Here is a 14385-nt window from a genome sequence, read left to right as displayed (position 1 = left end):
ATCATTCAATTAATTTGATTTCATTTTCTCTTGCAGCATCATCTTTACCCAGCCACGCAATCGTGTCAGGGTTTGATCTCTACTGTTCCGTTCCTTCCAACCTGTGTTCTACCATCGATCGTGTGACCATGAGATTGTTAGAATAATTTATTCAATTATAAATCTATTAATTTTCTCATAGACATTTGTTGTTGCGCTCATTTGTGTCCCCTCATCTACGGTCGTTTTCTCAGCAGTGGCCTTTTCGCCGTCCATTGGGGGTCCTTCTTCCCGCAGTAAGGTGTGATCTTTGGTGTTGCTTCTTCAGTTCGCTGGCCAAGAAAGTGTGTCTGTGTGTGCAGGCATGCCAGATGCGGAGATTTGTTTGACGATAACATATTTCGTGTACAGTTGTCAAGAGAATATGAATTTTATTGCACTTTTGTTCACAATTGCTAGTGCTTTTAAGTTGAAGTTGGAAACAAGTTCGTTGAACTTTCTTTAAGAAAAATGTTAGTTTGGGTGAATTGTTACATCTCATTACTTTGATATCCAAATGGTTGTTAAGCATTGTTTGAAAATATCTGGCATCGCTGTTCTAGTGAATGTGAGAGAGAAAGACAAACTGCAGTCGATCTCGTTTTCAGAGTCTACCAGTTAAGACGTAAAACAAAAAAATCTTTAGTCACCTAATTTATGTACATTATTATAATTCGACATTTATGTGTTGTCAATGATTAGGGAAGGTGTGTGTCGTTTAAAATTTTGTTTATTCGATTCCCCCAAATCAGCGCTTTATCATCCAGGAATGTCCAATTCCGTTTCGCTAGCGAATGAGCAAAGGGGGCTTTCGGCTTCGGGTCAGGCGAAGAAGATCCCCTTTCATTTAATAATTGCACTGTGGATCAAATAGATAGTTATAATGGACAAAATAGTGAAAGCGAAATAGTTGTATTGTGATATCCTGCATAAAATGATTTGTATGGGTATTACAGCGGATGACGACGAAAAGTAAATCGATTAATCTCTCCGTCCTAGTTACTGTGAGGGTTGGCATTTTGGAGTTCCAGAAGCAATTGCCTCCGATGAAATCTGCTCAGAGCTATAATTTTATCAGGTTAAGTTTTAATAAAATAGGAAAAATTAATTAAGTAGGAATCAACTGACAAATAGTCTCGTACTAGGCACTGTCACCTCTTACAATCTAGTTAATATATTTCAACTGGAATTTAGTCTGTATGTATGATATTTAATATTAAATTGCAGTTTTGATAAATTAAAATCCAATTTAGGTTGCAAATCTGTTTCAAGTGTCGTCAACGTCAAGTGCGCCGATTTACTTCTCGTCGTCATCCGCTGGAATATGTTTCCCCTCGTGCCATACGGCACCGAATTCGTCGCTGTTTTGTCCTTCGCAACTCGCTCCCGAACCGCTATGTTGCAAACCGTTCTACTTTTCAGCATGCCGGCCGCTGTTTCCACATCCACCCGACGCGCAACTGCCTCTTTACCGCGGTAGATTCGGGTTACTCGACCTCGAATGCACAGATTTTAAACTTAAGTGTTGGCCACCAGTACGAACGCTTCTTTCTTAGGCGGGGACACATCGCAGAACCACTTGGACCGCCGAGTTAGAATCGGTAAATGCTCGGTAATCCATTGAATCCAGTCTCTCTTGGATTAGTCCCCAACTATTCTTCAGCGCTTTCCCGACATTAGCCGGAGTTTGGACTGACTGGCGAAAACCATTAGAGCAGAGCATCAGAAAGTGGTTAGGAGTGAAGGACTGCTGCTGCGCGCTGTTCAGTGGTAGGTACGTCAACGGTCGGGAATTTATCATGTGCTCAGCTTCGGCTAGAAATGTTACGAGCGATCCGTCGTCTAACTTCCACGACGGAGATAGCGTTCCCTGCGCCGTTTTTACCGAAAGCACCATTTGCTTGCAGCATCATCCCATATGCGGAGCGGACTGCGGATGAAACTGCAATGGAGTGTCCGTGTCCGTGAAAGTACTACCAGCGCTCGGTTGATTCCCCGCAAGTCCTGATCAAACTCTCTGCTGGCGCCTATGAAATTTGTCCTGTTATCTGTGTACATCTCTTACTAAGCTGTGCACTGCCTCCAGGCGTATAGCTCGGATGGTCAGATACGTGAAGATCGTTACCCAGCGTTTAACAGTACTACGACTGACTTTTATCAGATATGGCCCCCCGCTGCCTGTGAAGGTAAAGGGTCGAACGAAAGGGGTAGTACGGAACTAATAAACGGAACTCATCTTCGGAACTGCAGAGGTGGCTTTTCACACACGCGACACCACTGACTGCGCTTTTCCAATGACCGAATTTGCGATCTCAAACTCGAGATGCAGAATTTCTGACGTATTTCGTTCGTCATCGTTTCATTGTTGTCGTGACGAAACTTTCGATGATACCAGTTCAACAAGAAGTTGGTAATCGGATGACGCTTGGGCAAAATTATTGGAAACTTCGTACTTCACACAGTCTGCCGCAGCAATGTCGCCGCTATCGAACTGCTTCGACTTAAAGCTTTTTGGTACTCTGGTGATAAGCGTACGATGCGATTCATCGTAGCTACCTCGTCCGCATAACAATTGTGCGATCCGGTAAAGACACTCCTCTGCGTGCTGCAAATCTTCACCGCTGATATTGTCTTCGTCGATCTTCGGTTGTTTTCTGGTTCGTTGCAACAACTTCCCAGCGCACCGGCACACATACGCCATACTTCGTAACATTCGCTCGTATTTCGAAAATCGTGACACATCGATCAGCTGTATTTATAGGAAACTAGCTGATCCGACAAACTTCGTATTGCCACAAATTAAACTGTGTTGTACATAAATCGTGAATCTCGGATGGCCTTTGTCACAATCTCGAGTTTTGCAAGTTTCTGGGGAGTTCATGGGTGTTTTAATATACAAATTTTCCTCACAGTAAAATAGAAGACACTCTCCCCCATTGCTTAGCCTGATAAAATAAAGCGGATAGCATTTAAATATTCGCCATCATTACAAACCATTTCGCCGAATACCATTTTGCGGAACACCAATTCTCGGTTGACCATAACGCGAAAAACCTTACGCGAGATGTACCGTTTCACGGAAAATCTTTGCATAGAAAGTACCATTTCGCAGGGGTGACCCAACTGAAGGAAAGTAATAGAGGTCAGTAGATCCAGGAAAATACATAAACCTAGATAGAGGTGATCTCTACGGGGGGCTGTCTCCCCGCAGTGGCCGACGAATCCGACGGCAAGTCGCCGGCAACACTCGCGGCCTGTAGCCGTCTCGCGCTGAATTATCTAATGTTGCTATTGATAGTTTTTGGTGGTCTTGTTATTGATAAATGTTTTATAAATAAGTCTAAAATTTCTCGAGTTCGATTAGTTTTTGAGTTACGCAAAAATTTCTGTTTTATTTATATGAGAATCCTTATCCCCCTACCACAGGGGTGAGGGGTCTTAAACCATCATAAAAAAATTTCTGCCTCCCAAACTCCCTACATGCCAAATTTGGTGCCATTTGCTTGATTAGTTCTCGAGTTATGAGGATATTTATATTTCATTTGTATAGGAGCCCCTTTCCCCACTATTGAAGGGGGAGGGGTCATAATTTCCCTCCTAAAGAGGGGAAGGGTCTCAATTCACCATAAAAAAATTGCCTATAAAAACACCTACATGCTAAATTTGGTTCCATTTGCTTGATTAGTTCTGGAGTTCTGAGGAAATTTGTATTTCATTTGTATAGGAGCCCCCCCTCCTGAAAAGGTAAAGGGTCCTAATTCATCATAGAAAAAAATCATACTTCTAAAAACACTCACATGCCCAATATGGTTCCATTTGATTAATTAGTTCTCGAGTTATGCAGAAATTTGTGTTTCATTTGTATGGGAGCGCCCCTCTTAGCGGGAGGAGGAGTCTCTAACCATCATACCCAATTTTGGTATTAAATTCCATCATAAGAGTGTAATAAAACCCAAATTGTTATTTGGGTAAGAACCTTCCCTGGTCCCAAAAACCTGTATGCAAATTTTCACGCCGATCGGTTCAGTAGTTTTCGATTCTATAAGGAACATACGGACAGATAGACAGACAGACAGACAGACAAACAGACAGAATTCCATTTTTATAGGTATAGACGACTGCAAGCGTACGCTGGTTGCAAGCGTTCTTCGGGACCATCATCGTAACAAGTGTTATTAACCCTCTAACGCAGTGGTGCCCAGGCATAGGAATGGTGCGGGCCAAATCTGATCGCCCATGAATGCCGCGGGCCGCAATAATCTCTGGTCATTCCTGTGCATAACAAAATGTAAAATATGCGACAACAAAAACCATTTTCTAGGAATCACCACAAGATTTAAACCGGAAAGCATTCCGATTCACAACATGCACGAGTCATTACAACTAAATTGAGTGACTACTATGTCAGAAAAAAAAATTCTCTTAAGTCCACCATCTTTCAAATCGGTCCGCGGGCCGCACGAATCATCGTCAAGGGCCACATGCGGCCCGCGGGCCGCAGTTTGGCCATCACTGCTCTAACGGGTAAGGCCGTCTGTCTCCACAAACTCTATTTGCGGGTGGGTATTTATTGAACCCCTCCCCCATTCATCCCTAGGTACAGCTTGCTTGACACCTTGGCTTAGGGGTTTATCCATTCAAGTCTTTCCGTAACAGCTATGGATAACAGCTATTACAACCATCCTTCTTTCAGGTTCATTCGGACATTCCCCTAGCAATCGCATGAGTGCCTCCTTTCCTGTCCGCATACAACCGTAGTTTCCACCGGTTATTCGATTTCCACCAAGGTACATATCCCGGCTGGTGCTACGAGGAGATTGGGATAGAAATTGATGGGTAAGAGGCTGAGGAACACTGTGGAATCTATTGTAACCCGGGACAGTTGGAACCGGAACGTCATGCAAAAGTTAGCGGATGGCTTATGCGCCACTCCCGAAGGAGACCATTCGCCTTGTCGTGTTTACCCAGCTAATTGAGACGGGCGGGTTTAGTTTGTTTCTGACATTGGGTTCGAAGACGGTTCAACTGTACCAGAAACTACTTCAGCAATCCACCAAAAACTCTAAAAATACTCGGCAGCGTCAGCCGATCGTTAGTCGAAAAAAAATTATCGGGTGACTAAGTAAGACTTACTTGCTAATTGTCATTACAGGGCCTGTTCCCTATCCATTTACACATCGAACGCTTCAGAAAACGCTGGCAGAAAACTGCGAGTCAGCCCAACCCAAAAAAATATCACAATCGAAAAATATACTCTGAAAGCGGTAACCGAAAGGCAAAATCGTTAACCCTCTAACGGGTAAGACCGTCTGTAGACGGCCTTTGCTTTTGGAGCTCCAGAGGCGCATACAAAATTTGTTTTTAATTGGAAATACGCAAAATACGTCCAGAACAGATTTCTTGACATTTTCATACTAATAGGGTATGTTGCTGCTTCGCCGTAATTGCCTATTCCCGTCCTATCCAACACAAATTATTAAAAATATCAGCATTTTTATGACACACAATGCAAAACTAGTCATTCCCTAATATTTTAGTTAGTTGTCTGTCATATGCGATCAATCAAAGTGAGCTGAGATCTATTTAAATGCTTTTTATCATTAAAGAAGTCCTACTAGCCAAATTTCCTACGTTTTTTCGTGCGACGAAGAAGACAATGTCGACTAATCGTTTTAATTTCCGTCATTCATAAATGAAAATAACTAACGCAAGGTATTGTCGTTATTCTACAGCCAGAAAAACTTGCCTGACCTGCCTGAAATTTTGTAGAATAACATTTGCCATGCCGTCCTACACAAATACAGGCGCGTTAGATTCGTAAACATTGTTGTGATTTTTAGTTCGGACGATGAAAAATTTTGATGGACGGATTTTAAAACGGTACGACGAATTTTAGAAATAAAGTCAGTTGCGTAATTTCAATAATATGCTTTAATAGTCGCTCTCCAGTGATTTCAAAGTTCACGGATCGGAAGGGAAGTGTGTTTTAGTCAAATCAGCACAAGAACTTATGGAGTATTCATTAAATCCATCCAGCAAATGATGAAAATTAGGATGGCTTTACTTATTACGACGGGAATTAGAAAAAGACCCTATCATAACATTCTGACCATGCATTCAAAAGTTATCATCTTTCAAAAATTCCGAAAAATTCGGGAAATAATTATTGCGCGAATATTCCCTTTTTTACTTTTGAAGGAAAAGGACATCTAGAACAAAATGATTGACCTAAAAAATGTTTCTATGAGTAAATTTCATGCATTATTTTAATTTTGTAATATATCTGAATTGAAAAAAACATCTGGGCAGAGCGTTAGACATGAAAAAAGAAAAAGAGAAATTGGACTTTTTCTTACCTGGCGCTCCTCCAGATAATTATTTTTGCATGAAAATCAGAACTTAAGGTTTTTTTTGTGTGTACTTTCATGATAAAATAGTCATTAGCTTGATCGCATCGTTTTTACGGTGTTGCCCGTTAGAGGGTTAAATAATTAAATAATAACTCAAAGATAGCTTCCTAATAAGATTTTAATATTTCAGTTTTGTTCATACAGGGTTTATTCATTGCGCAAAAATAGAAAAAATGAGATTTATACATATCGTTTTGACGGGTCTCGAACCCAGGCCTATCCCACTGACCCTAGGCGGAACATGCAATTCACTTTCATACCGCTGCACAGTGGTCCAATCAGCGAAATACGTGATCGTGTGATATTGCGCCGAAACGTGAAGTTTTCCGCATATAGTGTCTTTAGGAACATTTCTTGGTATAATAAGACCCTTCTTGTGAGAGAAATCTTTGGGTGATTAATTCTCTTAAAAGTGAGATAAGAAATTTATTTTCTCGTACATTCGAGATAAAGGTTTGGTACTTTCGGCAAAGTTGTAGTAAATATCAATGCAAACAACTTTGTCGAAGACACTATACTTGTATCTCTTCATGGAAATTATCTATGAAGCGTTATTCGTGAACAAACCGTTTAAAACAGTTTTTAAACCCTGACTTATTCTGGTCAACTTTTACGTGTTCATAGTGTTCTAGAAAGTTGTTTATCTTGCTAAAATCAACGTTTTTGTAGAACATTATCATAAGTGATTTTCTGTAGTTTCGGAGATTTTGAACATTTTTGATGAAAAAAAGTACTACTTTGAGCTTAAATATTTCCCAATGTGGCAAATGGTGGCAGACCAAACAACTCGTACTTAAAAGTACAACAAAAAACCTTTAAGATCAAGTGTCAATTGACTGTATCTGTTTGTATCCTCAAAAGTTATAGTTGTTTTAAAAATCCTTCACAGTCATGTTTATCGAACAATTAAAATGTACTTCGGATGCAATAAACGCCATTTTGTTTATGTTGACAATCTCTTTCTAACAAGTTGAGTTACCAGTCATTTTTTCGCCTATTTTCGAGTCGAAAATAAATGTAGACTGAAAATTATTTGACGCAATTAATAACAGAAAAGCTTCCAAATAACTAACTTAAGTCCATTTTGTTCAATACCTTCGATTGGTGTCTTTTCAAAAGATCCCACTCATAATGGGCTAGTACCAAATGGCAGAAACACAAATGGTCGAATCACGAATGGCCGAAACCCAAATGGCCGAATTTTAACAACAGTCACAGAAGACCGAATTTTCTCGGAATGACTTTTTAGTCTATTTAATTTGAAAACATGAATTGACAAGCAGGTAACAATTAACCTTACTCAAACAAAAAATAAAATAAGCAACATATCTTTTTGTTGTACTTTTAAGTACGAGTTGTTTGATCCACCATCATTTGCCACCTTGGGAAATATTTAAGCTCAAAGTAGTACTATTTTTCAACAAAAATGCTCAATATCTCCGAAACTTAAAAAAATCACGTATAATAATGTTTTACAAACACGTTGATTTTAGCAAGATAATCAACTTTTTAGAACACCACGAACACGTAAAAGTTGACCAGAATAACTCAAGGTTTAAAAACTGTTTTGAAGGGACTGTCCATGAATAACGCTTCATAGACAATTTCCATGAAGAGATACAAGTATGGTGTCTTCGACAAAGTTGTTTGTATTGATATTTACTACAACTTTGCCGAAAGTACTAAACCTGTGTCTCGAATATACGAGAAAATAAATTTCGTATCTCACTTTTAAGGGAATTAATCACCCAAAGATTTCTCTCGCAAGAAGGGGCTTGTTATACCAAGAAATGTTCCTAAAGACACTATATGCGAAAAACTTCACGTTTCGGCGCTATATCAAATGATCACGTATTTCGCTGTTTGGACCACTGTGCGCTGTCTTAGCTCTCGCGGCTATCCGCTTTTCTGTGCTAAGCGTTTGTTTAGGGCCTAGCAAGTATTATAGCTCGTTTTTGTATGGGATTGAGTGCGTGAGGCAACGGTTACTCAGCGATTGCATCGCTGACCTACACTCTTAATTGATTTTACCTGTAAATAGGTCGGATTTAGTTAAAGCTAGGTTGAAACTACTCAAAATGCCCTTGAAGTGTATAAACTCAGATTTTGGGTAATTTTTCAACCAAAAATTGATAGTAGGAACTTAAAAGTGCGTTATTTGCTATAGAGCAAAATTCAATTATCGGTAGCAAGTAGTCAAAATTGGTTGAAATTTTTATCCAAAGTTTGAGTTTGTACACTTTAAGGGCATTTTGAGTAGTTTCAACCTAGCTTTAACTAAATCCGACTTATTTACAGGTAGAATCATTTAAGAGTGTAGGTTTTTGGTCTCAAAAAAAAAACGTTTGGCCCTGGGGTTGGTGTAGAGTTCTGAATTGAGAGACTGGCCATGTCACTCAAAAACTCCCATCATTAAACCAACGTCACTCACTGATTACGTAAAACGTCTGTCGCTGGTTTAATGATAACAAGTTCTTGCGAGCTACTGAGTTGCCATGGCCAATCTCTCAATTCAGAACTCTACACTGATAATAAAACTTGGTTTATAGTACGAAAACGAGCGTTTGCTTTACGAATTCTTTCGTTACTTTCTACCACGAAGTATATTCGTAAAATCAATCCTGAATGTTTTGTACATAGTAACAAAGCTATATTCGTACGAATTATTGCATTTTACAAAATGGTTCGTAGATTTTACGAATGTACGAAAAGGCTGTCGATAAAAATAATACTAGACTTCACTATTTTCCTATAGGTGTCAGTATGCTACATTACCGACACCTATCGAAAATTAGCGAAATCTTTATTGTCTCTGAAAAAAAGCTGATTTTATCGGGAATCGAACTGAGCTCGTTTGTCATACATACTTCTTAAAGAACAATCGACGACGCCGCAAACCACAGAACCACAGCTACTGCATACCAAGAAGGTCATAAAATTGCACAAGTCTATTTTCTCTTCGTACAATCTTCGCATCCCGTTTTCGTCGATAATGATGCCAGACAACAACCATGCATCAAATGGGTTTTGATGCAAGACAGCTACGAATGTGCTCTCGTAAAAAATACGAACCATTCGTAATAACAATATTTGCGGTAGACAATAAGCCTACGAAAGTTTTTAAACGGTATGAAATTATTTGTACCAGCTACGAATATAGTTTTACGAATGTTTTTTCAAAAACAATACGAAATTATATTCTCAGTGTAGGGTGGGGGTCTCGAACTCTCGTCTCTCAAATTTATGAGTTAGCAGGAGTTTTTCGAGATGATCAGTGCACTGAACCGGCCGCTCTTAGCGACGCCGGGCGAATATATGCGTAGGGGGAAATTTTGTACATGCGCATGGCAAAAGAAAATCAAAGTGTACTCACTACCATGGCTTTACGTGGTACATCCGTGGTACTCCTGCGATCCGCGTGAAATGCTCGGGGTCCCGCGAAGGTTGCAATGTGCTGATCCGAGCGCGGCTTCCAGGTAACGCGCGTGATTTTTGGCGCACGGCGTTCTTCTGATCGTGGTTGACGGATGCCCAGGAAACTTTTGTCACTTGTAACTTGTCACTTGAAACACTTGTCAGACGGCATGTTATAACGGCGGATGAACGGGAACGGTCGATATAGCTCGGAACGATGGCGTCTGTAGCTGTTTCTACCTGCACAAAATGATATATTGGGCATCGCAATGTCGCAATTAACCTCACGCACTTGCACTCTTCTCATTGATATATACGCTTTAAAGAGAATTCGGATTACCCGATATTCCGATTGAATTCAATCCACTAAACTGCTGCACTAGAATCGAATAACGAGCTGTAGCTAATCTATCTAAAAGAAAAACTATATTGAGAATCACTAACTAAACTATTTTACCCTTTCACGTGATACCTTTGGTTCACTACGCGGCGCAAACTAAGAAACATTTTCAAACACTGCCGAACTCTTCCGCGGTCTAGAACAAAGTAGCAGAGTAACAGTTTGCTGTCGCTCAGATCAGCGAGGCATCGTAAAAATATATCTTAACCAGAACTAACTAATCATTTACGAAAGTCCATTCTTCCGAAGTCTTTTGTTAATGACGGGGACTCCGCGAAGTACTCTAAAGCATTGGCTTTTTGCATCCGAAGTTTCGGATCCAACCGAGCCGTTTCTCTTGAATCCAGAAACAAACCCGAGTCCTCCTTCTTTCGTCGGGCAAATAGCCGAACCTGGGTTAACACACCTTGGGGAGGTGCGTACTCGTCGCAACCACCCGGTCCTACATAACTTTCCAACCTATCCCGAGTTCCAGTGGGCGAACAACTCAGTGGGACACAAGTACTTACATCTACTAAACGTACCACAAGTGGTACTCTTTCTCTCTTCGACTCAACTAGCATAATTCGCTATGACGGCGCCGCAGTAGAGACACCTACATTAGTTTCGAGTATGCATGAAGCAGAATAGCGATTTGTTAAAGACCACGAAAGCGATTTGTTAAAGTGCAAAAGACAGAAATATGTCGGAAATAATTTTCACGCTACGGGCAGCTCTGTAAGTGGAAAAGAGGTCGTGCGGTGCCGTCATAGCGAATTCTGAGCAGACCATCGAAACGAGGGGCTGCTCGATCTAAATTTCACTTAACTAGGTGTAATGCTTCACTATTTTATAACTATACGCATACATTTACCAGTTACCAGACCAGAGGTTGGCATAACCCTTTCAGAATCAAATGAAACTTGGTGGGTCTAAAGATCTCGTTCAATTGGGAAACTTGGTATAATTAGTTTTGCTGAAATTTATTCGGACTAACTTTTGGAAAGGGATCATTTTTCGTCTCATGAAAAGTATAATTTGTAAAAATAGAACTAATTAAAAGTCCTTCAACCCGGCGAGCGGGCATCGAAACGAGAGGAACGATCTTCAGTAAGGGTAGCCAACTCCTCGTCTTCGCAGACGACCTCGAAATGAAAAAAGGTTTTCTAATACAAACTTTTTCATATCCAGACTGCAAAAAAAGTAATGTTTTTCAGTGCATAGTACTGACGCAAAATAAAAATTGTGTTAATTTATAACTTATAGTTATATTTTGCCATATTAAGGGATATACAGGGTTAAACAAAATCATCTGATCAGACAAAAATTGAATGATCATAAATATAATTTGATAACAAAAATAAAATATTTTTAGGTGACATTAATTTCATTTGATGGGGTGATTTTTATAGTCAGTGCACACCGCAGATTAAGCGATGAAAATAATCAGTTGTTGACATTAGTCGAACACGGGCTGACATTTTCAAGCATATGAAACAGTCGAAGTGTGTAAAGAAATATCTGTTTTGATTGGCTAAGGCTGAATTTCGGGGGAAAAGTTTGAGTTGATTGAAAAGTAGGAAGACCTCTTATATTTACACGGCTGTAACTTTGTTACATGTGGCATCTGAACTTTGAACGAAAACAGGTCGATTAAAAATTTTTTTTGCAATGTTTGTTTCCTCGAGTTCAAGGTGCTACTTCAAAACCTTCCCTTCTCTTCCCTAGGATCGAGAAAAGAATGCGTTGCATTTTCGCAACGCTCTGAGAGGAAACGAATTAAATTCACGAATTGTAAATTCAAAGTTACTAATGTCATACATTGATTGACTGCACTAAATAACCCTGTACAATCCGTCAGTCAACAATTCTGACCACTGAACAATATTTACGGTCAGGCTCCCACTGTTTTCGGTGCAGAGAAACGGTTGTGCAGTTTGGTTTTATAATTGATTGGAATTAGGAGAAAATGACTTAATTATCTGTATAGCTTCGATCATTTGGCAAGATAAACACAAAAGAGCGTAAGGTTTGGAGCGTTTCGCTGCGTATCGTTCCGTTCCACCGTCCGTCGAGTCCGACGAGCAGGCGGTTCCAGATGTTGGACAACCGATAATAAGGCGAATGACACAATGCGATTTAATTGGAGCTGGGGCTTAATTTATTCAGCACCGTAAATCTTTAGCAGCCACAGTATCATCGACGACGAATTTATAGCTACAAATTTGTACAGATTTTCTCTTTCACACGTTGGCTTCTTTTTCGCTAAAGTGAATTAATTTGATACCCTTTAAAGGATCATATTTCTTGGAATTTAGTTCCCTGTCTGCCATGAGCAAATGCGAAGAAGAACCAAAAGAATGGTTTGTATTATGTGATATCAGACTTGTAATTTGGCTCAGCGATCCTCAGCTTGCTAACAATAGCCCAGACGACCACAGAAGAAATGCTTTCCAATCGGAGTGAAACTATAAATCGACACCATAAATCAACACTCTCGGAAAGGGCTAGTCCAATCCTTTTTGATTGTACCATTTTTTGTTCGGATGTATCGAAGTGAACCTCAATCAAACGATCAAGAATAAAAGCTCAGCAGAAATCGTTTATGACGATGCTCTGAACCCAATTATAAACGTCAGTCATCGCGCATCACTTCACCTGGTATCTGTCAGCGTCAGCAGCAGTGTAGAGGATCAATTTCTTCGAAGAAACAATCCCTGATTCACCGTTTCTAGTGAGGTAGGAGAAGAGCAGCAGAATGTGCAGATCCCGGAACGAAGAGGTAAACAGATCGATTGCTAATCTGCTGTTTTGTTATGGGATTATTGACTCTGGGCGAATAAAAGGTTCAGATGTCGTTCGATTCGTTTAAGCTTGGTGGGTTTGTGAGCAGGACATGTGGGATTCGACAACTGTCATAATATTGTTTCAAAACAGTACCAGCTATTGGGTGACACTTTTTCTTGCCTGAGCATGGATATGTCATATCATAAAGGTGAGCATAAGTATGATCACATCGGGTGCGACTGTAATGTTCGAATAAACTCTAGTATTTTCAACCATCAGCTTAAGTTATTACCAGAGATAAAATCCATTACCTATTTCTAAATCTATTATAAGATTCATTTATCAACAAGAACGGTGATAGGCCATGACTGAACACAAAACGCGGCGTCGGTCTGCGCTCCACGTGATAAATTTCAGCGATTGATTAAGACATTAAAAAACCTTTTCCACTCCTAGATCGTGGTAATTTACAGTTTGTTTTTGAGTCATGCTGTGTCTCATTTTAGCTGTAACTATGCCATAAAGTTACTAATGACTTAACACAGCCCACGGTGGAGATTCGGCCATCAAAACTACGAGCTAAACAGTTAATTACTTTAGGTTGAAATTTCTTTACCCGAACAAATTAAGTCTGACAACTATGATTAGGGTTAAAAAATGAATTGGGAAACATCACATATCTGAACGATAGAAACACCGCAAGGTCCATCAGTCATCTATCAGCTAAAATTAAAGATTTGAGTTAATTGCAAACCTGACTTCTCCATCGCAGGATGGCTAGCGCCAGGACACGCCTCCGGCCCGCATGCTGTGATTACGCTATATGATACGATAGTCCGCGAACGCGTTAAGGTATAACATTCTCAACACCCGACAGGGTCTCGTTAATAACGTTTCGGAAAGCAAAATATCTTCGCCCGACTCGATGCCTACTTGTCAGCTTCCAGACAGCCACTATCGTTTGCCGGCTAACCCTTACCAGGCTGATGGACCCGGTCGATGTTGAACATAAAAATTAACATGATTCGATGCTTCTTTCCACACTTCCTACTGCACAGGAAAAGTGGGTTAGTAAGAATACCTAGTTTTAGAGAGAGTTTTACATTAAATGTCGCAACTCTGTGTGCTTGTTTTAGTTGCAATATGAAAAATTGCACGGCATTCTCTAAATGATTTATAACTATACACAACTCATAAGAGAACGATAACCAAACTCTCCGGTTCAAATTTACTTCAGCCTCAATCCAAGTGGAAACTTGAGACGGACAAATGTAAAAATGACAGTCGCCATCGTCGACGCGATCGAAACTGTTCGAGCGTGGACACTTTCAACGGCTCTGTCAACGCGTTGACCAATTCGCGTCAATCAGTGATTGC

Source organism: Sabethes cyaneus, chromosome 1 (assembly GCF_943734655.1).
Source record: "Sabethes cyaneus chromosome 1, idSabCyanKW18_F2, whole genome shotgun sequence".
Taxonomy (NCBI): Eukaryota; Metazoa; Arthropoda; class Insecta; order Diptera; family Culicidae; genus Sabethes; species Sabethes cyaneus.
The sequence above is the reverse complement of the archived record's forward strand: the minus strand, read 5'-3'. Positions refer to the sequence as shown.